The sequence below is a fragment of the Coregonus lavaretus genome (assembly GCF_964263955.1).
Source record: "Coregonus lavaretus genome assembly, chromosome: 28".
NCBI lineage: Eukaryota > Metazoa > Chordata > Actinopteri > Salmoniformes > Salmonidae > Coregonus > Coregonus lavaretus.
The window spans coordinates 7411213-7431345 of record NC_140015.1 but is presented as its reverse complement, the minus strand read 5'-3'; the positions used below and the strand labels follow the sequence as shown (position 1 = coordinate 7431345).

General features: G+C 38.1%; 2 pseudogenes across 2 annotated transcripts in view; both read left to right on the top strand.

Moving 5' to 3' along the window:
- The window catches only part of LOC311103855 (interferon a3-like), a 28327-nt pseudogene extending 12921 nt beyond the window's left edge, over window positions 1–15406 (top strand). The window contains exons 2-5 of the transcript in view: window positions 14584–14655; window positions 14809–14961; window positions 15099–15197; window positions 15317–15406. The product of the transcript in view is annotated as an interferon a3-like (transcript). The remainder of the gene's footprint in view (window positions 1–14583; window positions 14656–14808; window positions 14962–15098; window positions 15198–15316) is intronic.
- LOC311103811 (globoside alpha-1,3-N-acetylgalactosaminyltransferase 1-like) lies at window positions 971–11042 on the top strand (annotated as a pseudogene). Its single transcript has 4 exons — window positions 971–1035; window positions 9698–9730; window positions 9943–10077; window positions 10384–11042. The product of its transcript is annotated as a globoside alpha-1,3-N-acetylgalactosaminyltransferase 1-like (transcript).
- Window positions 15407–20133: the final 4727 nt, after the last annotated feature.

Genomic DNA, 20133 nt, shown 5'->3' with positions numbered 1-20133 from the left:
CTGCAAATCTGTCAGTGAACAGCATGCAGACAAAACAGGCCTTTAGCAATATTTCAAATACAATCGCAGGAAAACACAGGTTGGAAAACAAATGGCTCCTGCTGAAAATAGAAGATTATAATCTGTCTGCTGTAGGCTACCAAAATATTTGATCAACAAAATGTTGATTACAAAGTAAAACAAGAAATAAATCATTGGGTGAATCAGTGAAACTGGAAAGCATTTTTAGGACTATAATTTCCTCCTCATATTGTAGCCTACAGTATGTGTATCTCCACACACCTAGGCCTTTTGATGGATTCAGTGCATTTTTATTGATTTCAGATTCTCAGTTGTCAAAGTACTATCAATGTCAAGGTACTGTAGATTGTCATTTCAATCATTTGTGCGGTATTAAAAAAGTTTATGCCAAAGTCTCCAGTCATGTAAAATGACGCAGAATTGCATGAGATGCGTTTATATAAGGCCACATTTTCCCCGGACCCTAGGCTACTACAAATATTCCCCATGTGTGCAACTTCTGTAAGTGTCTCTACTCTACTGTTCTATGCCACTACGCAAATGCAATGATAAGCATGCAATGCTTTATTATAAAGGTTATTTATTTTTGTCTCATGCTTTCCGGTACCTCAGAGCTCCCAGGTTTACCCCCGTCTCGCGCTCACTTTTTGTTCTTATTCTTATTTACAAATTAAGCACTGCATGGGGTCTATGACACCACCCTGAAGGCCCTTGGTGTTAATATCTCAAACAATATTGAAACCAGAGGCAATCGAAACTGCTATGAACCACAAATCCAATTTACTTCAGATTTGGGATGTATAGTCTCTGTACTAATCTAAAGACAATTTGTGAAGGAATAGTCGTTGCGTTACAAGATGGCCGCTCCATGCCTGTTGGTGTCGCTATTGCCAAAGATTATCTACATACTGACAAGATAATGGACTGACCGCTCTAACAGTGAGAATACATGTATGCAAAGGAGGAAGACAGGCAGAAGGAGGTTGGATCAGGCCGGAGCATTCTAGCCAAAACGTATATTCAATCAAATAAGCCTCAGATAGCAATTCAATTTCATGTTGACCAGATTCGACACTCTTATTGACCTCTGTACAAAACAAATCTCCACTTTGTCTGCTTCTCGCTGTATTTCCATGCTACACATTTTGGGGCGGAGTCAAGACTCTCGCTTCGCCTCTTCCTCTCCGCTATTTGTCAAATTTGATACAACTCGGCAGGATTTGTAGAACCCACCAAGAGTAACCTAACTGGCTCTAGTAACTAGTAGGCCTACTTCTAATACAGTCAATCCTACTACTACTACTGCTACTACTACTGGGCTACAGTCACTAATAGCTACAATCCCACTAATATTTATAATACAGTCACTACTACACTAGCCTCAAATTGTCAACACTAGCCTCTAACAATGTAAACTTCTAAACTCCTTCCACTAACAAAAACATACTTCTAGACAGCTGAAGCAAATCACAATCTTTCTTAATGTAAAAGTACCCTTGCTAGTTTTTATGACCTTCATTGTGTTAGTTTTCTTCTTTCTATGTTCTTCTATTCATACAGCCTGAGGAAGCCCATGGTCAGGAGCAAAGTACGGAACATGGTCTCTCCTGAAAAGTGTGTATCTCTATTTTACTCACTAACCATAGCAGTATGGTGTCATGCTATATTGATGAAAACAATCAAATCAATCCTACCAAACATCTTCCCAAAAAGGACTGAAAATCAATCAGATTAGTGGTCCTTTTATGTCATAGAAATGTTCATCAATGTCATGTTTGATTTACTGCTTGAATTGGTGATGGGATACTGTATGTGTTGAGTTTAGAGCATAGGATGTTGGGGCAGTGGTTCTATTATTGTATACTGAACAAAAATATAAATGCAACATGTAAAGTGTTGGTCCCATGTTTCTTGAGCTGAAATAAAAATCCCAGACATTTTTCATACGCACAAAAAGCTTATTTCTCTCAAATTTTGTGCACAAATTGGTTTACATCCCTGTTAGTGAGCATTTCTCCTTTGCCAATATAACCCATTCACCTGACAGATGTGGAATATCAATAAGCTGAGTATTTCTGTCTGTAATAAAGCCCTTTTGTGGGGAAAAACTCTGGCTGGGCCTGGCTCCCCAGTGGCTGGGCCTGGCTCCCAAGTGGGTGAGCCTATTTCCACCCATAGTCATGTGAAATCCATAGATGAGGGCCTAATTCATTTATTTCAATTGACTGATTTCCTTATACAGTGGCTTGCAAAAGTATTCACCCCCCTTGGCATTTTTCCTATTTTGTTGCCTTACAACCTGGAATTAAAATGGGGGGTATTTTATCATTTGATTTACATTTACATTTTAGTCATTTAGCAGACGCTCTTATCCAGAGCGACTTACAGTTAGTGAATACATATATATTTTTTATTTTTTTATACTGGCCCCCCATGGGAATCGAACCCACAACCACATGGCTCTGATTTACACAACATGCCTACCACTTTGAAGATGCAAAATATTTTTTATTGTGAAACAAACAAGAAATAAGACAAAAAAACAGAAAACTTGAGCGTGCATAACTATTCACCCCCCCAAAGTCAATACTTTGTAGAGCCACCTTTTACAGCAATTACAGCTGCAAGTCTCTTGGGGTATGTCTCTATAAGCTTGGCACACCTAGCCACTGGGATTTTGCCCATTCTTCAAGGCAAAACTGCTCCAGCTCCTTCAAGTTGGACGGGTTCCACTAGTGTACAGCAATCTTTAAGTCATACCACAGATTCTCAATTGGATTGAGGTCTGGGCTTTGACAAGGCCATTCCAATACATTTTAATGTTTCCCCTTAAACCACTCGAGTGTTGCTTTAGCAGTATGCTTAGGGTCATTGTCCTGCTGGAAGGTGAACCTCCGTCCCAGTCTCAAATCTCTGGAAGACTGAAACAGGTTTCCCTCAAGAATTTCCCTGTATTTAGCACCGTCCATCATTCCTTCAATTCTGATCAGTTTCCCAGTGACTGCCGATGAAAAACATCCCCACAGCATGATGCTGCCACCACCATGCTTCACTGTGGGGATGGTTTTCTCGGGGTGATGAGAGGTGTTGGGTTTGCGCCAGACATAACGTTTTCCTTGATTGACAAAAAGCTCAATTTTATTCTCATCTGACCAGGGTACCTTCTCCCACATGCCTTTTGGCGAACACCAAACGTGTTTGCTTATTTGGGGGGCGGCCCTCTCTTGGCAGGTTTTTTTTTTTTTTTTTTTTTTTTTTTTGGGGGGGGGGGGTGGATCAGCTTAATATTGCAGATAGATTGTATCTTCTTTCAATGTAATTGTCTGCATCACTTCCAATCCCCCATGTTTTTTAAATGTTTTTATATATATATTCCCCTTTATTACTTTTCAACCCCACCATCCTTTCCCTACTTGGAGTAAATTAGTGAACAACAACGCCCAGGCCTCTACTACCGGTCTATACTTACTATCTACACCTTATGGACAGAGTTAATTTTACAATAATTCTATATATATATATATATATATATATATATATTTATTTATTTTTTTGCTCCTGAACCTCTTCTACTCTCAACCTCTCCGATCATTTTCATGATGCCCATCCGGTTTGCTTCTAAATGCCATATCTTTCTAACTGTGCTCTTTCCCAAAAGCTCCCAACATACAACCTATATACTTATTATGGACACAGTATGCTTACATTATTAGCTATCTTTGTTATTATTTGTTGTTATTTGTTATTAGTGCCATCCTTCAACTCTATTCAATACCTCCCATCTATCTCTTAACACCATCCATATAGGATTTCTATTTGCCATATATATTTCAACCGTACTGTGATGTTTTACAAAAGTTCTGAACCTTTCTATTCTCATTGCTTCTACAGATTGTGAATTAAAAATAAACATTTTTGCTAAAAGTATTATTATATTATTGATTGATTGACTATGACTTTTCAGATCACCCAGTAATGCTATCTGCAAGGTTAGTTCCAGGTAAATATTGCAATCCTTTAGCCATTCCTGGACCTGTGTCCAAAAACAAGCTACAAATGGACAGAACCAAAACAAATGATCTAATGATTCTATCTCTTCACAGCAAAATCTGCAGAGCTGGGAAGATTGTATCCCCCATATAAATAACATTCTATTGGTAGCAAGAATTTGATATAATAATTTAAATTGAAAGATTCTAATTTTTGAATCCGGTGTCGTTTTGCGTGTCAGTTCATAAACACTATGCCATGGGATCGGTACGTCAAAGATCTCTTCCCAACTATTTTGCAATCTATATGGGACGGCTGTCAATCCTTTGGTCCTTAAGTGAAACTGATATACTTTTTTATTTATCACAGTTTTCCTTAACCAATTATGTTCTTTAATGCAAGGCCGACAGACAAGTTCCTTACTTTCTCCCCCTTCAACTTTCCTCTTCCACTTTTGCGGTAAGGCTGCAATTATTTGGTTGTAATTTTGGGTAGAGCAGACATTTCCATATGTTTTTGTTAGCTGCATGTGCGACATAACTCCACCAGTCCTACCGATGATATCATTTACGAAGATTATACCTTTTTTAAACATTCTGTCAAAAAATAAAGGTTTTTTTGTCAATTAGTATATTTGAATTTAACCACAATATTTGTTGCATTATTTGTTCTGTCGTTTCTGGAGGATTAAATTGAAATTGCAACCAACTTTCTATGGCTTGTTTTAGAAATAGTGACATTTGGGAGATTATTTCCTTTTCAAATAACTGAAAGTGAGAGGTTGTAATCTGAATAAAGGGAAAAAGGCCTTTCTTGAACAGTGGGTGAGACAATCTTACTAATTTGCTTGAGAACCAGTTCGGATTTAAGTATAACTTTTGGATGACTGAAGATTTTAGTGATAGGTCTAATGCTTTAATATTTAATAATTTCTGTCCTCCGAATTCATATTCATTATATAAATATGCTCTTTTAATTTTGTCTGGCTTGCCGTTCCAAATAAAATTGAATATTTTTTTCTCATATAATTTAAAAAACTGTTTGCTAGGCGTAGGCAAGACCATAAACAAATAGGTAAACTGGGATAATACTAAAGAGTTAATCAGGGTGATTTTTCCACAAATTGACAGGTATTTTCCTTTCCATGGTAGTAAGATCTTATCTATTTTTGCTAACTTTCTATTAAAATGTATTGAAGTGAGATCATTTATTTCCTTTGGGATATGTATTCCGAGTATATCCACATCACCATCAGACCATTTTATTGGTCAACTACATGGTAATGTAAAAATTGTATTTTTTAGTGATCCAATACGTAATATAGTACATTTGTCATAATTTGGTTTTAATCCAGAGAGGTTAGAAAATGTATCTAGATCCTCTATGAGGCTGTGGAGGGATTCTAGTTGTGGATCTAAAAGAAAACATGAATCATCTGCGTACAATGACACCTTTGTTTTTAAGCCCTGTATTTCTAATCCTCTGATATTATTATTGGATCTGATTTTAATAGCTAACATCTCGATGGCCACAATAAATAGATATGCTGATAGTGGACAACCTTGTTTCACTCCTCTTGACAGTTTAAAACTTTCTGAGAAATAGCCATTATTTACTATTTTACACCTAGGGTTACTATACATGATTTTGACCCATTTTATAAGAGATTCTCCAAAATTGAAATGCTCCAGGCATTTATATATAAATTCCAGTCGAACTTTATCAAATGCCTTTTCGAAGTCTGCTATGAATAGCAGGCCTGGTTTCCCATATTTTCCATAGTGTTCTATTGTTTCCAATACTTGCCTTATATTATCTCCAATGTATCTTCCATGTAAAAAACCTGTCTGATTAGAATGAATAATATCCGACAATACCTTTTTAATTCTATGCGCTATACATTTTGCTAGGATTTTTGCATCACAACACTGAAGTGTAAGGGGCCTCCAATTTTGTAAATGGACTGGATCTTTATATTTTCCACTTGTATCCTGTTTCAGTAATAATGAGATCAGACCTTCTTCTTGAGTATCAGATAATCTACCATTTACATAGGAGTGGTTAAAACATGCTAATAACGGTCCTCTTAGTATATCAAAAAAGGTTTGGTATACCTCGATTGGTATGCCATCCAACCCTGGAGTTTTCCCGGACTTAAAGTCTTTAATTGCATCCAGAAGTTCATCCTCTGTAATTTCACCTTCACATGAGTCTTTCTGTGTGGCTGTTAATTTGACATTATCAATAGAAAAAAAATCTCTACAATTAGCTTCAGTTAGAGGAGATGGAGGCGACTGAAAAGAAAACATATGCTTAAAATACTTTGTTTCTTCCTTCAAAATATAATTAGGTGAATTATGGGTGACTCCGTCAATTGTAACCAGTTTCATTAAGTTCTTTTTGGTAGCATTCCTATGTTGAAGATTAAAAAAGAATTTTGTGCATTTTTCCCCATATTCCATCCAGTTTGCTTTATTTTTATAATATATTACACTTGATCTTTCTTGAATAAGTTTTTCCATTTCTTTTTGTTTTTCCTCTAATTTATTCTGAGCCTCTATGTTACAGTTTTTATTGCCATCTATCTGTTCTGTTAGACTTTCTATTTCCTTTCTTAGTATAAACTCTTTTGACCTAAATTGCTTTTGTTTTCGAGATGAGTACTGAATTGCATGGCCTCTAAAGGCACATTTTAAAGGTGTCCCATACAATAAGGGGATTCGCTGTACCTATGTTTTGTTGGAAAAAGTCAGTTATAAATTCCTTTGTTCTAATTATAAATAAATTATCATCTAATAGGCTTTGATTAAATTTCCAATATCCTCGCCCACGTGGAAATTCAGTCAGAGTAATGTATATGCCTATTATATGATGGTCCGACCGCATTCTGTCCCCTATCAACACTTTTTTTTTACTTTTGGTGCCAACGAGAATGAGATAAGAAAGAAGTCAAGACGACTAGCTTGATTCAGTCTCCGCCATGTATATCTCACCAGATCAGCATATTTAAGCCTCCATATATCTACTAGTTCTAATGTATCCATGACATTCACAATTTCCTTAAGAGCATGTGGGTGATTGTTTATGGTGTGATTTCCTTTTCGGTCCATTGAGCTATTTAAAACAGTATTATAATCCCCCACCATAATAATATTGTCTTGAGTTGCTTGCAGGCTTGATAATTTATTATATATATTGTCAAAGAATTGTGGATCATCATTATTTGGTCCGTAAAGGTTAATGAGCCATATCTGTTTATGGTCCAATACCATATTTAAAATAATCCCTCTACCTTGCGTATCTATTTGGACAATTTGCACATTCGGATCGAAATTACTATTAATTAATATCATCACCCCTTTTGAATTTCTTTGCCCATGGGAGAAGTATATTTCCCCCCCCCCATTCTTTTTTCCACGCTACTTCATCTCGAATTGTTGAATGAGTTTCCTGTATACAATAGATATTATATTCCTTCTCTTTGAGCCATGTAAATATTGTTCTTCTTTTGTTATTATCAGCTAAGCCATTACAATTATAACTGGCTATACTTATTTCACCATACACCATAATGAGATACAAGTTTCAAGTCTATTTATCATTATATATGTTTGTAAATTTACCAATAAAAAATAGCGTAATGATTGAGTGTCCATATAGCTGTACCGTGATATTTGCATTGCTACGGAGTAACCCTTCAATTGTTCTCCACTAATTCCCCCGCTAAAGCCCCTCCCCATCCCAAGTTGAGCCGTCATCCCAGTGATCAGCATCCCACCCACGTCCCTCCGTATCCCTAAGGCCCCGAGAGGCCAGGACCCATCCATCGAAAACAGCACACAGTGCCACCCACAAAACAGAAGCAGGTTAACCGCCAAAAGCATTTCCAATGCTTTCACCTCTATATATATATATCTATATAACTATTTTTTTATTTTTTATTATGCATATCCTATTTTCCATCATTATCAATTAATATGCGTAATAATGTCGGCAGTTCACGCATAGGATTCTAACATATAACCAGGATTGCCATTGTATTACATTTAATTCATTGACAAGCAATTATTATCCTAGCAAATAATTCCCGCGGTCCATCCCATACCTCCCCCCCCCAACATCCCCACCCCTCCCACAACAGATGCCAGACAAGCACACACGCACATACTCACATACTCCAACACACTCAACCCCCCTCCTCCACAATACACCATAAAATCCGATACTCAACGGCTGTTATATCCCAGAGCCCAACTCGAGAAATAACTTGATCTACGAGTGCACATACAGTTAAAGCTGATTGAGAAAGCATGCAGATTGAGCAGAAATTGATAACAATGTGAGATTTGATTAATCTACTTAATCTATGTCAAGTCCTAGGTGATGGAGATCAGATCCACCCTCTTCACCTGAGACACAAACACTCTGATCCCCTGTTGTAACCATTTTCCCAAGCATCTCCATGCGGTCAGACCTTTGATTATTTTGTGCCACCTGGGCCACAATGATAAACCCCCTCTCTGATTGTCCGAGTGTGACCCCCTCCCCATGGGTTACTGCAGCCAGTGTTGCCAGCACTGCCACTACCTGGGTGGGCGTACCCCACCGGAATCCCCACCGGCTAGGTAAAAGGTCGTCAAGGTTCTCATTAGCAGCTTTGAGAATTTCCTTGTATATTATGCTCTCCCATCAGGGGGCTCTGGCTTTGTAGGACCAACCCTGCCAGGCAGGCTCAGAATCTTGAGGGGGCGGTGCTGCTCAAGTAGGTCTCTGACCGCATTTATTTCTCTGTTTAGGCTGCATATTCACAGCAGGTCCATAAAATAGATGGGAACTTCTCTTTGGTGAATGGGTCGCTCAGGTGGGTGTCTAGGTTATAGGGTTAGGGATCTTTCCATCATGATAGGACAATGAGTAATTAGATTAGATGTATACTATATTTAAAAATGTATGTCTCTTGGAAGGTTTGTTGTGGTGCCATATTCTTAGATAGATTTAATGGTGCTCCGTGGGATGTTCAAAGTTTCTGATATTTTTTTATAACCCAAACCTGATCTTTACTTCTTCACAACTTTGTCCCTAACTTGTTTTGAGAGCTCATTGGTCTTCATGGTGCCGCTTGCTTGGTGGTGCCCCTTGCTTAGTGGTGTTGCAGACTCTGGGGCCTTTCAGAACAGGTGTATATATACTGAGATCATGTGACAGATCATGTGACACTTAGATTGCACACAGGTGGACTGTATTTAACTAATTATGTGACTTTTGAAGGTAATTGGTTGCACCAGATCTTATTTAGGGGCTTCATAGCAAAGGCGGTGAATACATATGCACGCACCACTTTTCCGTTATTTATTTTTTAGAATCTTTTGAAATAAGTTATATTTTTCATTTCACTTCACCAATTTGGACTATTTTGTGTATGTCCATTACATAAAATCCAAATAAAAATCAATTTAATTTACAGGTTGTAATGCAACAAAAAGAGGAAAAACGCCAAGGGGGGTGAATACTTTTGCAAGGCACTGTATGAACTGTAAATCATTGAAATTGTTGCATGTTGACTTTATATTTTTGTTCAGTATATATTTTCTGTAGTAGTACAACTATTACAGGTCGGTCTAATACTACCAACATCAGCCCATCTCTTCATTACAATTAAGTAATTAACTACATTTTGTTCTCCGAGGCTATTGTACAAGCAGCCCAGTGTCTTGGTGGGGTAAGCAGCATTTTTATCTTATGTTAAAGACATATTAGCTGACAAACTATGCTGTTAGTGTCTGACACATCAGTGTGGGGAAGTGTAGCCTAATATACCACACCTTGAAACAAAGGTCCTTTAATTGCCAGTCCAATAGTGAAATATTGAGGTCATATCATGGCTCTGGTCAGTACAACACAGTCAGGCTGGTCCTTGTTCTGTTTCTGTAGACGTACTGATGTGGTGGCAGTGACCCCATGGTTGGCGCCCATCGTCTGGGAAGGCACCTTTGACCCTGTGCTTGTCTACAATATCTATAAGCCCATGAACCTCACCATAGCAACCACAGTGTTTGCCATTGGAAGGTGAGTAGCCTACAACTATTGCCAAATATTCAAAAGGGAAATTGAACTAGCAATACTTCTTCAACAGTGCAACTATAAGGACATAAGTTCCTGATGTAAAATGGCAGGTAATGAAATATCATAATGTTGTCATGATTCATGACTTCAACACGTGAATAATTGGACTACTTCATGTATTATCCGCTAGACTCTATACTGGTCTGAAAGTGGTATAATGTCCTATGATAATAATGATGCAGTTAAAGGGATACCTAGTCAGTTGCACAACTGAATGCATTCAACCAAAATGCGTCTTCCTTATTTAAGCCAACCCCTCTGAATCGGAGTGGTGCTGCATCATTACTTCATGGTCGGCTTCAACGTGCGCTACTATGTTTTCACTGATCGTACCCACGATGTTCCTTCAGTGAACCTAACTCAGGGGATACATTTGAGTGTGATCAAGGTCCCAGGTTCAAACCGCTGGCAGGAGATATCAGCCCGGAGGACGGAGATCATTGAAAGTCAGATCAGCAGGGAGGCCGACTACATCTTCTGTCTGGACGTGGACAGCAAGTTCCACGCTCGTTGGGGGGCCGAGTCTCTTGGAAGGCTGGTTACTGTGATACACCCAGACTACTATGAGCAGAACCCGTGACCGCTTCCCGTACGAACGGCGTCCAGCCTCGATGGCCTTCATCCCCATGGATGAGGGTGACTACTACTATGGTGGGGCTATGATCGGAGGGTTTGTGGAGGATGTGTACACACTAACAAAGGTATGTCGGAACCGGTTTGAGGTGGATGAGGGGAATTCCATCGAGGCTGCCTGGCTGGAGGAGAGCCACCTCAACAGGTACCTGCTCTACAACAAGGTGTTGTCTCCAGATAACCTGTGGCAGGACTTCAAGGCCAAAACCAAAGAGGTCAAAGTCATTCGCTTCTCAGGGGTCGAAAACTATGCTGAAGTTCGTCCCAATGTATAAAACTAGGAAGTGGATATTCGACCGGCAGAAGAAAAACTGAATTCAGTCATAGCTGTACAAATTAATTGAGGTTATGATTCAGGTTAGGTTTAGGAACGAAGGTTAAAGTTACATTTAGGTATAGTTTGACTGATGTTAATGTTTGGGTTAAGGTTAGGGAAATGCATTATAATAATTATTTGAGGGGTGCTTATATTTGTCTCCTGTGGGTGTTTCTTTTACAAATGTGTAACGGAAATGTGTTTCTTGTATATCCCAACTCCTCCTGAGACACCCGCAGGGAGTGGGGTCATGGCCAGGGTCACCATTGTTCGTTTTTAACTTATAGGAACATGTTTTTTCATTTTGCATCTTATATTTCATTCTGTATTCTGTAGCCTATTTATTTTGCTTGTTGATTACTGTGAGGGGGGAAAGAATAAATACATATATCGAAAAATATAACACAATAGTATTATTATTATTAATATTATTATTTATTATTATTATTATTATAATTATTATATGTTATTTTCTTGAAATAAATATTTTACCACTGTCCATAATGTTTGTGTTGTGACACTACTTCTTATTTAACCAATGTCCAAGGTGATGTTTTGATTTAGAGCTTTACATTTAGTGGGATTCACACTAAAATGTGAAATATGCTACCATACCCTCTGATGGACAGTTATGGTGCATGAAATACTGTAAAATGAAATGAAATGTATTCCATAGCTTAACTAAAAACAACAACTTTAGTGAACTAATCAACTGGCAACCACAGCATGGTACCAGCAGAAGGGGAAGGCCAGAGACTGGGGAAGGAGGAGATTGTGTCTGCAATGGAGGACAGGCAGCTCTGGAGGACCCACCTTTCATCCCGTCAACCCAAGACGTCCAAATCCAAATGCATATGGTGAGGACTGTATATATATTTTCTTTAGGAAGATTAAGGGATGAGCTTTATTAATCACACACATGAAAAATAAGTTGTTTGAATGACTCATATTAGATAGATGTAGGACACTGCAACATGAGTCACACTTATCAGAACAGTTTCCTTTTTAAAAGGAAATATGGAGGATGCACTTCATTGTGTAAAAACATCCTGCCAATGTCAGGGCAAAGGGGTAAATCCTTCACTTCAATGAGTCCACAGAAAACTGGATGGGGGAAAGGGTTTCAGAATAGCCTGCACAATCACATTTATTGGGTTACATGTACTGTCCTGAAAGCAAACAGAACTGAAACCAGGTGTGTATCTGCCATATTTGACCAAAAGCAGACAGTATTGTACTTTTAACCAGGAGAATGAGGAGAGATGATGTAGCCAACAGACGAGTTCATTATTACATATTGCTTATACATGCAATAGGCATGTAATAATATTATTGAGGGTGCTAGCCTTGCACCCAAGCATTTCACTGCACATTTTATACGTGTGTGACAAATGCAATTTGATTAGATTTAATTAGATTAGATTTAATCTACTAATGTATTCAACTTATATTTTAAAGCACATAGTTGAGAATGGCATTCAAGCGATTAATACAGCAATTTAGGAATTCTAAGCATCCATATCTTCTCTTGTCTAGCTCTAACTACTACATCGATCCTCTCTAAAACTGTTGTCCTCACAACAGCACATAAGGGGGAAGAATGCCCCCTGCTGGCCTGTTGACATCACTTCAAGCGGATCAAAACATTGTCCATGGACATTGTCTCAATCAGATTACACTCTACTGAAATATGACAGTTGAAGTTCTGAGAGAATAGCGAGTATTGTAGATTATAATGCAGCGTTAGACCGTTTTTCTTTTTTGGGCCTATAGCCAATAAAATATCCAGTTGGTATGAAACATATTTATAGTATAGTTTAGTTTATTGTCATGGTGTACAACATTGGCAGCTAAGCGCTGAATTGCATTGTACAGTTCATTGAAATAAATAAACAAATAATTACATAAACAAATCAATAATGTGAAATAATGTGATATATTCATAAAAATATATAAAAGTTATGTTCAAAACCATAGGAGAACATGGGAATTCACGACAATTGAACTAACCATCTAAAAAAGTGACGTGTTATGTTCTACATTCTGGGATAGATGACGAAATGCAATGGTGGGTAACAATTGTTGATTTCGAAAGTGAAAGCGATTTATGGTTTGTATTCACCGATGTCATCATCCCCCGCGACAGAGGCTGTCCCACTTTCATGGCTGGAAGGGTTCCTAATTGTCAAACTATTATAAAATGTTTTGCATTTTATCTAACCCTGACCCTTTTCCTAAACTTAACCTAATTCTCCTAAATTGCTACGTTAATAATGACATTGTATCTAGCTGTTAATAAGAAATCAGGTCCACAAGAAGTTGTTTGAATTACCTTTTTATATGCCAATGTCAATTTGTTTTACAACGAAATACTGAAATGCCATGTAGGCAACATGTAGTACATTTCGATAACTGCTGGAGCAGCTCTGTTGAGTCCAACTATTATCATCATGTGTTTCTTTCTGTAACAGAGTAGCCATATAATTAGTTACACTTTCCATCCCATGGGAGAGGGGATATAAAAAGTATGTAATTAAATGCTTATACAGTAGGCTATCATGCCTACTTAATAAAGGTAACATTTAACTACAAAAACAACATAGGCTACTGTATTAAAAATACATTGGGTGAAGAACACTGTGTACCTGCCATTATATTGTTCTCTGTTTTGATTATGTATTAGTTCAAATAAGTATTTACATAGCCTATCATTTGAGCAACATTCTTGCGCACACCAGCACACAGAAGACAAGAACGCAGAATTTCGTCAACACCTATGCAAGGTGAAGGAATGGAATTTTCAATTCTCTTTCAGTTTCCCCGCTTGAAATTTCCTTTTTTTTATATATAGCCTTAGGGAATTCCATATTACCTCATCCATGGCACTTCAATGAGGGAGACTATAAAGGTAGGGCACATAAAACACCATTTAGAGTTTGTCTTCAGGGATTTATCAACTGACTGGACACATGGCAACTCTAAACATGTCCTTTGTGGTACATCTTCTTTGTATGATTTTTCTTAACCTGGTTGTGTATGCTAAATACAGTGACCGAAAAGAGCAAATGTATTATCTTTCTCAAACTCGCCAGACCCACAGTGATCTTGCCATGGCAGATCCATTTCTTTAACCTGTTACAAATTGACCATATAGGCAGAGACATATTAGAAATACAGTGGGGGAAAAAGGTATTTAATCAGCCACCAATTGTGCAAGTTCTCCCACTTAAAAAGATGAGAGAGGCCTGTAATTTTCATCATAGGTACACGTCAACTATGACAGACAAAATGAGAAAAAGAAATCAAGAAAATCAAATTGTAGGATTTTTAATGAATTTATTTGCAAATTATGGTGGAAAATAAGTATTTAGTATTAGTATAAGTATTCCCCATCTTTTCAACATTTCATGTGCTGCTATGTTTTATTTAATTCCGTTACTCCTTTATGTATACAGTATTAATAATACAAAATATTTTGTTTATATTTTTTGGCATCTCAGGGTCATGTAGTCTCTCGAGAACCTCAGATCACTTTCCCTGACAAGCAATACAGACAAGTCGATAATTTCAAGGTAATAAATATGCATAGCCTACACTCTTAGAAAAAAGGTTATAGTGCTATCCTTTTTTTCTAATAGTGTAGGCTAGGTTATAACGAATACGCAATTTTCTATACTTTTCTGATATTTGTCCTCAATTCATACTAGTATAAATCACTCTTCTAGGCTGACGACCAGATTGCCTTCATTTCGCAAACTCTGAACGCTATAGAGAAATTGTACAGCAGTGGTAAGTATGAGTCCACCGCCTGGGACCAGAAAGGAGTTGACAGGTTTATGAATGACCTGCATCGCCAGACATCGGATGCGTAAGTCTATGTGATTTGTGATTTTCGCCTCTTAACATTAGGGCCCTAATGCAAAAAGGCAAACATTATCCTATCATTTTAGATTATCATACAATGTGGTTTAAACGAATCATAATATCAAATGTATGACTTAATTTTTTCCAACAGGTAAAGGCTATAAAACCTAGACTATCAAAGTATGTCAAAGGAGTGAACAAAAAGATGAGCCTTCACTTCAAATTCCTGACGAATTACTTGAAACGAGAGGTAGGTTGGTGAATTTGTCTTACCAAGAGAGTACATTCACCAAATCGGGATACATTTATAAGTGATAATACAACATGTGTCTATTCTAAAATATTCACATGTGTATTTCATTAATGCAGGAATACAGTGCAAGCAGCTGGGAAGACATAAGGACAGTGGTGCTGCTACACATGCGAAGACTAGACACAACACGAAGGACTAGCCAATAAGCCTTATGTGTGTGTAGAGATTATTTATTTATATATCTATTTATTCAACTATTTATTTACACGTTTATTTATTTGTTTTTTAAAACGTATTTAGTCATTTGTTGTGTAGTAGGCTAATGTATTCACAACTCTGCGAATTAAAGCACATTTTATACTGAACAATTATGTGATAGATTTTTTTAGGCTATAGACAATGTAACAATGTTTTTATTTATTTATTTTTGTATTTATGAATGCCATTGCAAACTGTATTGATTATTCCAACCTGATACGACATGTTTGTTATTGTAACAATTACATTTTTATGCACGCATGACTATAAGTCGCTTTGGATAAAAGCGTCTGCTAAATGGCATATTATTATTATTATTATTAAATAAATGTGACCTCTACAGCTGAAATCTCTTTTAATCTAACATATTTACATAGAGGCCTAACAAAAATGGCCTTAGTTAATCCTGATAATGTCATAGTGTTGTTGCGACTTAACTTGGAGAAGACTCACTGATGATATCACACAACCTGTGTAAAACAGCTGAGAAAACCCTAAAATGGGTCCACAGGAGACACAAGACAAGAAGACCTTTCAGCACAATGGCAAACACACACACAGCATCTGACATGATTACGGATAATCCTTAATGAATCGTAAATAATGATGAGTGAGAAAGTTACAGAAGCACAAATATAAAAAATGCTAACCTCCCTTGTTATTGTAATGGTGAGAGGTTAGCATGTCTTGGGGGTATGATATTTGTGCTTCTGTAACTTTCTCACTTATTATTCAAGATTCATTTAGGATTATCCGTAATCATGGTAGAATCCACATGCATGTAGAAGGGTTTAGAAACATATTCTATTCTTATTTACAATAAAAGTAAATCCAAAATGACACAATACATTATTTACCATTAATTTCTATTGGGCTCAAAATAATCTGAAACACAACCAAAACTATTAGCAAATGTATCCAACAAATTTGTAGTCACAAGCTTGATGTAGTCATTGGGTGCTATGAATATGGGACCAAATACTTCACTTTTACTACTTTAATACACATACTGTATAAGTGAATTTGTCCCAATACTTTTGGTCCCCTAAAATGGCATATGTACAAAAAGTGCTGTAATTTCTAAACCATTCAACCGAATGCAAGTGGCGATTTTAGCATGTACATCTTGGGATGTGGGATGCATGCCAGCAAAGCGACTACACAACACAACACTAAACAATACACTAATTGCACTATAAAGGTGACAAACGGTGCCCACAAACTGTTAGGGCCTACATAAAGCTGTCCCAACAGCAGAGTCCCAACATCTTACCACTGCTAAACCTGGCTATCAGCGGAGCCTTGTCTGGCAGCGAAACAGATAATTGAGCCTCATTTACTGCCTTTAAAAAAAACATAGCTGACATGGCTGACTTGCTTAAACAAATGTGGTTTCTACTGACAATTGAGATGTACAAACAATGGCATAAGGGGACAAAAAGCAGATAAGAGGCAATCTGTAATTTCGATTAAGACATTCAAGAGCGAGCTAGGACTGACATAGTCAATTTAACTATTTCTTTAGCACTTTTGAAATGTATGTAGTAATGAATGAATTGGCAACATTTCTTTAAATGGACAATTCTGTCAACTGTCTTGTGCAAATTTTTAATTGACACAATACCTGTTAGCAAAGGTGTCAGCTAGAGATAACGTGCAAGAGCTTGCAGGGATTTGTAGTTTTGCATCATGTCTACTTTGATGCTAATTAGCATTTTTCAATCTGAGAGTAAAAAAAGCTGAATATATTGATAAAAGTCACCTTGTCTGAGAAAGATTGACATGGTTATCAAAGCGTCACGCCATGGTAAGCCTACACGAAACATAGCCCTTATTTGAAGTGTCTCTAAAATCCCCTATGGGAAAAATGAATGGTGGAAAATAGATTGGGACCATTTCCCTGTTTGACCGTTAGGTTTTATGGGTATTATGACACCTCCACTATGAGGCTCTATCTACCAGAACAAATGAGCTAGCAACAGCAAGCTAGTTAAATGTCCATGAATGTTTAATGTGTGTTTCCACCTGTCCCCAAATTAATATATACTATACTATACTATAAACACACCATGTAAAGTGTTGGTCCCATGTTTCATAAGCTGAAATAATAACCCAGAAATGTTCCATACGCACAAAAAAGTGTATTTTTCTCAAATTTTAGGCACAAATTTGTTTACATCCCTGTTAGTGAGCATTTATCATTTGCCAAGATAATCCATCCACTTGACAGGTGTGGAATATCAAAAAGCTGATTAAACAGCATGATCATTACACAGGTGCACCTTGTGCTGGGGACAATAAAAGGCCACTCTAAAATGTACAGTTTTGTCACCTAACACAATGCCACAGAAGTTTTGAGAGAGTGTTCAATTGGCATGCTGACTGCAGGAATGTCCACCAGAGCTGTTGCCAGATAATTGAATGTTCATTTCTCTACCATAAGTCGTCCTCCAATGTCGTTTTAGAGAATTTGACAGTACGTCCAACCGGCCTCACAACCGCTGACCACTTGTAACCATGTCAGTCCGCACTGTAAGACTTTTCTGTAATTTCAACAGTAAAACACTGTAGAATGCACAGTAAAATACCTTTAATGTGTTTTACAGCATTAATGCTGTAGATTGCACTGCATAATGGGTAAAATGCTGGAAAATGCTGTTATTAACTGTAATTGTAAGCCTCCTGTAAAAGATCACTCTAACTTACTGTATTTATTTACAGTCATACCCTAACGCTGCTGTAGTTGGCGGCGCCAAACGGTCTGTGGTGTGTGTGTGCTGTATTGCATAGTTGAAACCAAGATTGTTCTCAGGGCAGGCCTGGTTGTAGATAGGTTAGAGTCGCGTTAGCAAAACCGGCAGAACAATCTTGGTTTCAACTATTCGATACAGCATACACACACCACAGACCGTTTGGCCCCGCCAACTACAGCAGCGTTAGGGTACTACTGTAAATAAATACAGTCTTGATTTCCACTAATGCGATGCTCCGCGCCAAACGGTCTGTGAGGGAAGACTCATGAGAAAATAAGCTTTCTGTTCTACTCAAGCTATTTTATCTTTTCTTTTCGGGGGAAAAGTCGGCTAAATATTTTTGAGCAGCTGCTTGATATGTACTAATTTCATATACCTACTGAATGTTTTCTTAACCAAGCTAATAGCTACAGTGGGGAGAACAAGTATTTGATACACTGCCGATTTTGCAGGATTTCCTACTTACAAAGCATGTAGAGGTCTGTAATTTTTATCATAGCTACACTTCAACTGTGAGAGACGGAATCTAAAACAAAAATCCAGAAAATCACATTGTATGATTTTTAAGTAATTAATTTGCATTTTATTGCATGACATAAGTATTTGATCACCTACCAACCAGTAAGAATTCCGGCTCTCACAGACCTGTTAGTTTTTCTTTAAGAAGCCCTCCTGTTCACCACTCATTACCTGTATTAACTGCACCTGTTTGAACTCGTTACCTGTATAAAAGACACCTGTCCACACACACACTCAATCAAACAGACTCCAACCTCTCCACAATGGCCAAGACCAGAGAGCTGTATAAGGACATCAGGGATAAAATTGTAGACCTGCACAAGGCTGGGATGGGCTACAGGACAATAGGCAAGCAGATTGGTGAGAAGGCAACAACTGGAAGAAAATGGAAGAAGTTCAAGATGACGGTCAATCACCCTCGGTCTGGGGCTCCATGCAAGATCTCACCTCGTGGGGCATCAATGATCATGAGGAAGGTGAGGGATCAACCCAGAACTACACGGCAGGACCTGGTCAATGACCTGAAGAGAGCTGGGACCACAGTCTCAAAGAAAACCATTAGTAACAAACTACGCCGTCATGGATTAAAATCCTGCAGCGCACGCAAGGTCCCCCTGCTCAAGCCAGCGCATGTCCAGGCCCATCTGAAGTTTGCCAATGACCATCTGGATGATCCAGAGGAGGAATGGGAGAAGGTCATGTGGTCTGATGAGACAAAAATTGAGCTTTTTGGTCTAAACTCCACTCGCCGTGTTTGGAGGAAGAAGAAGGATGAGTACAACCCCAAGAACACCATCCCAACCTTGAAGCATGGAGGTGGAAACATCATTCTTTGGGGATGCTTTTCTGCAAAGGGGACAGGACGACTGCACCGTATTGAGGGGAGGATGGATGGGGCCATGTATCGCGAGATCTTGGCCAACAACCTCCTTCCCTCAGTAAGAGCATTGAAGATGGGTTGTGGCTGGGTCTTCCAGCATGACAACGACCCGAAACACACAGCCAGGGCAACTAAGTAGTGGCTCCGTAAGAAGCATCTCAAGGTCCTGGAGTGGCCTAGCCAAACTCCAGACCTGAACCCAATAGAACATATTTGGAGGGAGCTGAAAGTCCGTATTGCCCAGCAACAGCCCCGAAACCTGAAGGATCTGGAGAAGGTCTGTATGGAGGAGTGGGCCAAAATCCCTGCTGCAGTGTGTGCAAACCTGGTCAAGACCTACAGGAAACGTATGATCTCTGTAATTGCAAACAAAGGTTTCTGTACCAAATATTAAGTTAGGCTTTTCTGATGTATCAAATAATTATGTCATGCATAAAATGCAAATTAATTACTTAAAAATCATACAATGTGATTTTCTGGATTTTTAGATTCCGTCTCTCACAGTTGAAGTGTACCTATGATA